Source organism: Pseudochaenichthys georgianus, chromosome 7 (genome assembly GCF_902827115.2).
Source record: "Pseudochaenichthys georgianus chromosome 7, fPseGeo1.2, whole genome shotgun sequence".
NCBI lineage: Eukaryota > Metazoa > Chordata > Actinopteri > Perciformes > Channichthyidae > Pseudochaenichthys > Pseudochaenichthys georgianus.
The window spans coordinates 5027883-5038501 of record NC_047509.1 but is presented as its reverse complement, the minus strand read 5'-3'; the positions used below and the strand labels follow the sequence as shown (position 1 = coordinate 5038501).

The 10619-nt window shown below is 39.1% G+C and overlaps 1 pseudogene; it reads left to right on the top strand.

The window, feature by feature from the left end:
- Positions 1-2861: 2861 nt before the first annotated feature.
- Positions 2862-9749, top strand: LOC117448994 (UDP-glucuronosyltransferase 2A2 pseudogene; annotated as a pseudogene).
- Positions 9750-10619: the final 870 nt, after the last annotated feature.

Here is a 10619-nt window from a genome sequence, read left to right as displayed (position 1 = left end):
GTTTACTCCACTGCATTTATTTGAGTTACTTTGCAGATTCTGATTAATTATGTGAAATATAAACAACCCTTAAATCAGACTTTAGTTACACCTGAGTAAAATTCATGTATGGTGATTGTCAAGTGCCAACAATCAGGAGAGATATTTGATAGTTGGTGCTTGAGAAGACTAAACATGTATCTGCAATTGACATGAATGGAAACAAGTAATAAAGTATATTCATTACTCGTTATTCTCTACTAATAGTTAATTAAAGACTATATATTATGGCTATTTTGCACATCCCTTTCAAGATTTTCAAAGGTTTATTGACATATCATACACAACTACGGTGTAGTTATGCAATGAATGAACAACTTGGGTCACAGGTTCCTCAACAGTGGATTACAAGACATCAATATCAATATCAATATGTGTGTACCTCCACCATTACACTGTCATATTCTGCACATTTCTTGTTCTATCTACATACATAAGAATATAATTAATGTGTATAATATCAGTTAAAATAAGTGCTTCAACATAGTTAACATTGCAGAAAAGCAATATATTAGACGTTAATTACTTTGTCAGGCTTAATATTTAATGTTTAAATAAAGGTTTTTCTGTTTTGCACCTCCTCCTATTAATATCTGTGTACATCCTGCACTAAACTGTTTTATTGTAGAGATCACTTATAGTATCTTCTTGATTTTTTATGTTCTATATTTCTATATTTATACTTTCCCCCTATGAAAGTAGTACTCTTAATATTTTTGTAATCAAATATAACACATAAAAACAATAATTCAATAACGTGCTTTAACCACTAGGAGGTGCACACGAGGTGCACACAGCCATAATAACTTTGTATTATTAGTGTGTATGTACAACATCTGAAGATGTATAGTTTTATTCATGCTTTCACATCATTTTACAGCATATTGCTATACTATTTCAGACTCAGTATTTACATTCTTACATTCAAAGAAAATCAGTAATATCTTTGAAAACTACAGTCCTTTTCAATCAGCTGTGCGCCGTTATGGTGTAAATTATATAACCTATCTGTGAATTAGATCAAATGTAAAAGTCAGCCGAATTAGTGTTGATACTGCAAGGAGACGTATTGTGTGAAGAGAAATTGAAGATGTTGTTTAATTGTTGATATATTTATGATCCACGTCAAGTATTCAGTTTCGGCGCCATTTCTTCCAGTTTTTCCAAAGGTCTTCTCATCAGGGCTCTATAAATAAAGAACTACGGCAGATCTGTAATATGTAATGCAGCCGAACCGTGTATTACAATGCCGTTATGTGATGACTTTCAAAGAGAAAAGCAAGAGCACTCGGAATTAAGTATTATTTTATACTTTTAAAATGTTTTCCGGATTTCATATAATATAAACACCAAATCCCAGCATGCATTGCGGCTAACACATCCAATCAGCGAGCTTAAAACCATAGCTGAGGATCTTGGGTAATCGCTCGAAATGCCTACGTCTGTTTCCGGTTATATTTATTTTGAAATTCAGTTCCTGACGGACGCCAAAAAAGCCCGAGATTATGGAATTAAACCAATAAATAAAAGCAAGGATAATTGTGTGTTATTGGTGAGTAAATAACAGTGTGTTATTTTGAAAAGAATAACAAATTAGAAGGAAAAAAAGATTTTAAAAATACAGATTTCAGTATCCTGAGGCTCTGAGCCCCATTTATTTTCCTCACAGACGACAACAAAAGTCCGAAATTATACGATTTAAAATAAAAGCAATAACTGTGGCTTGATATTGAGTAAGAACATGTTTTTATGAACCACACAGCTTCCAGTCTTCCACGACCCGACCGGAGAAAAAGACGTGCTGCAGCCTGCAGGCACGAAACACGTTACCAGTAGAAATACATTGCTTTTAAAATCGTGCTGTGCAACACGAAAAAAAAGGGGCACATCGTGATGGTGAACACGAATCAATAGATAAAAAATTGTGTTGGTGAACACGAAATGCCGTGAGACTGGGTTGGACAGACACACAGACACACAGACACATAGCCCAGCCAGGGAGACAGACACACAGACAAAGGGGGAAAAGAAGGAGGAAGTACTGCAGATCCTCACACTATAGGTTTCGCTATATCCTTTGTACTTGTCTTGCAATGATGTGTGGTTGTGCCCTGAATAACAAATAAGATGTGTCTTAATCAGATAAGTGAGACCATTTCTGCTGAGGAAACAGATCTTTAGAGAGCAGATAGACGTTAGTGTTTTAAAGCAAATAATTGCAAAGCCTGAAGGGTAAAACCACATAGTTTGTTTCTTGGCAATTGTGCTCATAATAATTAAAAGCAGGGAAACTATTGTGTAAAACCTCTCAATGTTTTCAGTGCCAAAAAGTTAACCATTGCTGAAAGTGAAGTTACCTGGCCATGCGAGATAATGTACTCATTATTGAACAACTCAAAGGTCATCCAGACATACGAGAACATGACATTGTTTACTTAGAAAGGTACTTCGAAACAAAGTCACCAGACTTTAAGTTTACTCTGTACAACTATATAGAAGAGGAGGAAGGGAAATCAATTGTTTTTGTCTTCATTAAAAAAGTGAAAAGAGTACTAAAGGACTAAAGTATGTATCTATCTATCTAAAGACACACTTTACAGTTTATGAATCAAAAACTATTGGTGTGCACTTTGATGTTGGGTTGAAAGCATCAGAGCTCTAAAACATTCCAGACGTTTGTAAAATGATATCCAGATGCTGTTTGCTCCAGAGAAGCATAACAGTCAGAACAGGGGGGGGGGTGGGCGGAGGGTTTAGAGGGGACTTACGCATGGTTGCATTTGTTTGGATAAACAGGCAGCAAAAGGGTTAAGTCAGGATCATGCAGAGTTATACATTGACTTGCATTCCTACCAGCAGCTCAGCAGGACAGCTCCTTGATAAAGTCGGACAGTGGATTCTTCATGGTCTGAGGTAGAAGGCGGAGGTGAGGGGCTATTTTACTAAGAAATTGTGTGTTTCTGCATGTGTAATTAGTTCTTATCTTAAATTTGTACAAAGGAATTTCATCACAGTCAAGCTCATCACTGCCTTTTTGCTTCAACATACTTCTGCTACTTAGAAAAATCTCCCTTGTGTAAAGAGGTTAAACATCAAAGCTTTCATGCCCCAGTTCACATTGTATTTAAAAGTGAGTCTGCATTGCAGCTCAGTCATCTAGGTCGTGGTTAACCATGTCCTGTGTGCTCCATTTCGCAATGAGATCTGGTTGCTGTGGACACCACAATGCATGCTATGTTGGCTTTCATTTTAGGATAATAACTTTTAATAATTTACAAAAATACCTCCTGCTAAGATAATACAGGGCACTGATGTTTACTTTAAAGGTTAAGGGTCACAAGGACTCTGACTTGGTTAATTGGTGCTATAGGTTAACAGCTCCAGGAGAAAAGTCAGAAAAGGACAATGACTATAATGTGGCAGATTGAGACGGATTGAGAAAAGACATACTGTTTGGACAAAGACTGATCATAAACACAATAAACATAGATTCAATTCAAAACATGTTTGAAGATTGGGAGTATGACAAATATATTAAAGACGGGCCTCATCAGACATTTGAAAGCACTCAGGTTTTAAAGAGGTACTGCATTATTGCTTACATAGCATGCGTATCATTTTTTAGGCAAAAGAACGACAGACAATATATTAAAAGTAGTGCTGTCAAAATTATCGCGTTAACGGCGATAATTAATTTTTTGAATTAATTGCGTTAAAATATTTAACGCATTTAACGCATGTGCAGAATGGCCCGCCCCATACGTGCCACCAGTGGCAGCGCCAGGGTATGGCTGGGGTAGGCTACACCCATACCAAGAAATGGCTTAGCCCAGAGCTATTTAATAGAAGAGTTACGACACCGGAAGTCCAAAAACGGTTATCATCACGTGGTTCATGTAGACGAGGATCGTTCCCCGGAAGTTCATGGCGGGCAATGTGAATGCATTGATAACAGGAGATAGAACTACGATTTTTGGTAATTATTAGTGAATAAAGGTTTTGATTTGCAATATTTATACAACAAATCGATATGTGTATGTATTTACATCAATATGTTTTCAAAAATAAAATCGAATTTGCTAATGTTAAGTGATAATATTAGGATTAGTGGGAACAACTAGTTTACATGTTACTAACAGTGCCTTGGTTAAAGAGCCTGTTGCTGTTTATTTATAGCTTTGAATTCTTTCAAACCAATATTATCTTCTTAAACTTGTATGGTAGTCAGGAGCATCACTTTCTAATGTTTATTGATACATTTAGAGGGAGGGGATCTAAAGTAATGCTTTAAAATTCAGATTGGATTCATTTCTACCATTTTCTTAAATTCATGGTAGTTTCAGTAATCCCCTGGTAATTGAGGACACAAGTTATCTAAATGACTAATGTCGTCTTTATGGCTTTCAGAAAGGACAGGAGACCGACAGGATATGATGATGATGATGTTAAATGTGTTGCTTTAGGAACATCCATTGCAAATACATGGAATTCAATAAACATTGAATAGCATATCATGCAGTTTGTCGGTGCCTTTTCCTCCGTGTTGTCCTGGTTTGCTGTGCTGCCTCCTAGTCGCCACCATGGTTTGCTGTGCTGCCTGGGGATGCTCAAATCGCTCAGAGAAAGGAGTACGAATGTACGGCTTCCCCACTGACACAGAGCGGAGGAAAAAATGGCTGGCTCAAGTCAGCAGGAGCAATTTCACGACCAACAGCAACAAAATATGTGATTAATATACAAACACTGCATTTGCACTTTTTCACAAAATGAAAACCACACCATTGGGAGAGCTTAATGTTTTGTTTAATACAAAAAAACAGGGAAAGGCTTGAAAAACACTGAGAGTTGAGACTCAGGGTGCAGGGTGAGGGTCTCAGTGCAGGTATTCAGGCTCCATTGAACCCCCCTCTGGTTCTTGTGCTGAAAGAGGGAGTAACAGACAGGAGAAAGGGTTATACACACCTATTGCCTTGGGGAGATAACGTGTTTACTTATATAAAACAGTAGTATTAAACGTACCTTGTGTTCTCACTCTCACTTAAGTCCCTCTCCCTTTGCCATCAATCCAGAATCAGCTGGGCTGCAACATTATACAGACAGGTAATAATCAACAGAATCACAAGGACACAATATGGCTCTGCTAAAAACACTCACTCTTACACGCACCAAAGTTATATTTATCTAATATTTAACTCCCTCCTCCCCCGCATACAATCCCGTTTAGAAGCCCCTCTTCTCTAATTCAACATGTTGGACGAAATGACAGAGAGAACGGAATTTACAATTAAAAGGCTGTTCAACGTGTGTTGCTAACTTGCTTCGGTATGCTAGCTTAATCTGTTATCTGTAAACGTTCCCTAAATCTACTAATTTAGGGATAATCCACTGACATCCTTTAATACACATGTTCATTTGAATCAGATGTACTGATAATATCCGCAATATACATCTTTAAACTTCTTCTTACCTTTAAAAGTCCGTCACGAACGATCTATTATGCAGCAACTCCACAGCTCTGCCAGCCTTGGCGCTAACTTCCGGGGAACGATTGAGAGGCTCCACGATCCGCCATTGCTGTAAAAAAGTGGTCCATTGGAGTGAACGGAGATGTCGTAACTCTTCTATTAAATGGCTCTGGCTTAGCCCCACCATGAAAAATGATGTTAAAGTAAGCAAAATAAAGTCTGCCAACTCGCGCGGAGTAAATTGCACAGACAGCAGTTAGTAATATTGATTTCAGTAGCCACGGTTTTGAAAACTTTTGTCACGTAGTGATCGTCTTCACAATAGAACATCTTTGACAACGGCGTGGTGTTGTTGCAGGAAGTCCCGACGGAGAATACTCTTGCTGTAGTACAGGGCAGAGCCATATAATAGTAATACTATGGCTCTGGTACAGGGGTGCACATAACTGGTATGCAGGTTATGTGCGTAATCTGAAATGCGTACCGTCACTTGTGTCACAAAGCGCATTTGCGTACCGACGTACTTGTGAAGCTTTTCCAGAAGACGGTTAGATCACCGGACGACAGAGTCGGTCTCCGTGTGCACAGACAGGGCTGCTGTTAACGTCGGTCTGTACAACGGAACTGTGCCAAAACTACGCCAACCGGCTGCGGAGGGAGACTCCCCCCCCCTTCACTGGAGAACTGCGCTAAAACAGCTGATCACAACGTTCACACTCTGTGGTCACGAAGTACTCCACTAGCCCCCCCCCCCCCCTCCGTCGACTTTCCTGAAGTACTCCCCCGTTGATAGAAATCAACACGTAATGAATTAAGACCCCACGGTTTGATGATTGATAGGTGTGTGGGTTGTCTTTCATTTTGACATGCAGAAAAATGTTATAATAAACATACATACTGTATGTTAAATGGATATATCCGCCTGCTTTCATTTATCTTTCCATTCCCACAACAATATACATAAATAAATGGCATATTTTGGACATAGTTCGAATGGTGATTAATCATGATTAATTAATTTTTAAGCTGTGATTAATCTGATTAAATTTTTTAATCGTTTGACAGCCCTAATTAAAAGATCTTGTATTTGTTTGGGAGATTGAATGTATAATGATTTATGTATGTAAACAATGTTAACAATAAAGGTGTAACTCAATTACAAATTAAAACAAAATGGCATGAAATCCACAAAACCAGCCTGAAAAAAAGGAAAACCAAAGTTAATCTAGTTTATTAACCAATTGTATTATACTCACATTTGTCAGGTGTCCAGAAACCACTCTAAAGAAATGCTGTGTTGCGCCATGTCTTCCTGGCAGGATGGTACATGTGTTGTTGATAAGTTAATGTTCAAAATATAGGAGGACAATTTAGCAGTTTGATCACAGCATGAACTGCAAATCTGTTCAGTAAAGTGTCTTTGTCTCCGATACAGTGATGGGGTCATATCCAGCCCTGGCGTTCATCCTGCTGTTCTCAGTGACCCTGCCTTCCAGTTGTGATGCTGGAAAAGTGTTGGTTTATCCGGTAGATGGGAGCCACTGGCTGAACATGAACATCCTGTTGGAGGCGCTTCATTCAAAGGGCCATCAGATCACGGTTATTCGTTCCTCCACCAGCTGGTACGTTTCAGAATTCTCCCAACATTACACCTCCATCACTGTCATCCAGGAACAATCCCAAAACGTAGAGAGCCAAGACTTCATGACCTCTTTCCTGAAGAGGTCGATAGAGATCCGTCGGAATAAAGGCTCAATATGGGCGCTCCTCGAGTTTTATAGGAATCTCTTCAACATGATGGGGGAGAACCAGAAAGTTGTGGCACAACTGGTTGTCAGCATCTTCGAGAATAAGACACTTATTAAGGAGCTGCAGGAAACTGGATATGATATGTTTCTGACTGACCCTGCATTTCCAGGTGGAGTGCTGTTGGCACACTATCTCAAGCTTCCCTTGGTTTTCAATGTGCGTTGGCTTTTCAGTGGCGAGGGACACCTTGCCATTGCTCCATCACCTCTTTCCTATGTCCCTGCATTGTTCTCTGAGCACTCTGACAAAATGGACTTTTTCCAGAGAATCTACAACATATTCCGGCAAAGTGCAATGACTTACATGTACCACTATGTCTCCAATCCACCTTACCAGGCTGTGTGTGATCATTATTTTGGACCTGATGTCAGCGCCCTGTCTCTCATCCAGGGTGCTGATCTCTGGCTAATGCGGGTTGACTTTACATTTGAGTTTCCTCGTCCCACCATGCCCAATGTTGTCTACATTGGAGGCTTCCAAGGAAAGCCCTCCAAGCCTCTTTCATCAGATTTGGAGGAATTTGTGCAGAGTTCTGGTGAGCATGGGGTGATTGTAATGACTCTGGGGACCCTGCTTAGCGACCTGGGCCCTGATATATCGGAGATAATCGCCTCAGCATTTGCAAACCTCCCCCAAAAGGTTGTGTGGAGACACTTGGGGAAAAGACCAAAATCTCTGGGAAACAATACCATGCTGGTTGAATGGCTGCCTCAAAATGATCTTCTAGGTCACCCTAAAACCAAGGTTTTTGTCACGCACGGGGGTACTAATGGAATTTACGAGGCCATATACCACGGTGTCCCAGTTCTGGGCATTCCTCTCATCTTTGACCAGTACGACAACATGGTGCGTCTGAAGTCCCGGGAAGTGGCCGAGATTGTTGAAGTGACAACCTTGGAAGTTGAGTCTATGACTAGTGCTCTGAAGAATATTCTGGACCCTAAGAAGCCATACAAACAGAACATGGTTAAACTGTCACAGCTTCATCTTGACAAACCAATGAAACCCATAGACAGTGCCGTTTTCTGGATGGAGTTCGTCATGAGGCACAAGGGTGCAGCCCATCTGCGCACAGAGTCATACAAGTTGCCATGGTATGCCTATCACTGTCTAGATGTGATAGCAGTCTTTGTAGCATTTGGTTTACTGATCATTGCTTTAGTTTGGGTGTCTTGTAGATGTCTCATTGGATGTTTGATAAAGACCAAGTCCACATCAAAGGCAAAGAATGAATAGATAACCGCATGATGATGTAAGCTGGAGATTTAATAAGAGTGAGATAGAACATCTGTAAATTACAGTGGGACAGAAACTATGAACTAATAAATAACATTAATATATCAGTAGGATAGTGTTGTTAAGTCTTATTCATAATAACGTTAAACTGTTCAAATCATTAGCACTATTCAATAGTGGTGCACGATATTAGGAATTATGACGTGATCCCGATAAACCCGATAACAGTATTAATAGCCCCGATAATATACAATATATTTTTTGGGTAAAAAAAAAAGGAAAAGTCCTGCGGTGTGGGTGGATTGGGATGAGGGGCGCTGGTTTTTCACTCGGCTCCTCCCGTTTTGCCAGTAGTGTGGTATAGTGGTTTAGGAAGAGGGGAGTTTTTCACAAATCCAGCGCTCCCTAACTCATGCCTGGCTGTGACGTAAATGGTGTGCGGCCGTGAAGCCAGGACAGTAAACAAACATGTCGTCGGTAGTATGGGACTATTTCAAAGTTTCAGAGTTAGATAGTTCGCTTGCTATTTGTACTATTAACAAATGCAATGCAGAAGTTCCACGAGGAGGGAAAAAGGCAACGAGCTATAATACTTCCAGCCTGATGAGTCACCTGAAACATCGCCATGGCTACGATGGTGTGTTAACAGCGTACGAAGACGCCTGCGCTGCTAAACGAGCGGCGAATCCAAAGCCAGCTGCAAAGGCACCGGGGCTTTTACCTATCGACGAGGCTTTTGAAAAAGGCAAGAAGTTTGCCAGATTTGTTTGGGGAAATAAATATGGTCACTTTGAAGAGTCAAAACTGTTCTTGGCTTTGTTTTGTTCATAGTAGTAATGCTCATGTCATTTGCTCACTACTAGTCTTTTTTTTACCACCAGGTGTGCAAAAACTACAGGTACATTTAATATATATATATATTATATTATTATCGGGTATCGGTCTTGAGAAGCAGGAAGTTATCGGTATCGGTTTCAAAAAACCAATATCGTACATCCCTACTATTCAATCTACTGAAATGTATTTTTGAAGAAAATAAAAATGGGATCTTTGCATCATTCACATGCAGTATAGTGTTTCATGAACTAGTTTTACAATGGTATGTTGCTTTCCCCTCTTTCTGACAATTAATTATCATCAGTTTGTATGTTGCAATGCCTGTGAACAGTTACAAAAATAATAAAATGATTGACGACGTTTCTTTTTTTCAAAAGCATGTCTTGTTTATTTGTATACAAATCTCATAAGTATAACTATAAAGCAAATTGAATTTGGACCTGTTGGGTGTTAATACATTTTAAATAAACAAGTGACAGTGACAGTTTGTAGCTGGATATATAACATTACATTGATGCTGGACTTATTTAAAAACCAAACTTATTGTCAGTTTTGTAGAGTTAGAAAGCATTAGCCTATTGCATACTGGAAGCAGAATCAAACCGATTTAACCGATATTTCTGACCTTAAATGACGGTTGAACTGGGTAAGTAAGACTGTAGCTCTGTTACACAGTGCAGCAGCCTATGACCCAAAACTAACTTATTAACCACTGTAAACCGGCGCCCATTAAATCCTTTATCTACTTTATAACTGCGGTACATAGATTACTAACATCAGTTATTAGTCCCGACTCTAGTTAGTGTCAATCCTGTTTCAAAGTATTAGGTACATTACATAGCATTTATATAGCTATACAACCACAGAAAATACACAAATAATTTAACAACTTCATCAGTTACACTAATGCTTCATTTATAGACAGAAAGAAAGGTATATCTACACAGATATTTTTGCGACATGGTTTATTTCCCTAACATGTTTCTGTTCAAGCCAATATACACACACATAACACATAACACGGTACTGGGTTTCCCTGCACCCAACTACAGTATTAAATCGTTATACTTTAGCTCCAAAACCTGGCTCTAAAGAATACAGTGAAACGTAACAGGCTGTGGTTAATCTTCAGTTCCTGTTTTTAAGCAGATTTGTCAGCATGTTGAAACGGCATCATGTTTTACAAAAACATAAAAAATGTCAATTATTTAACAGGCAACATCATTCATCTTG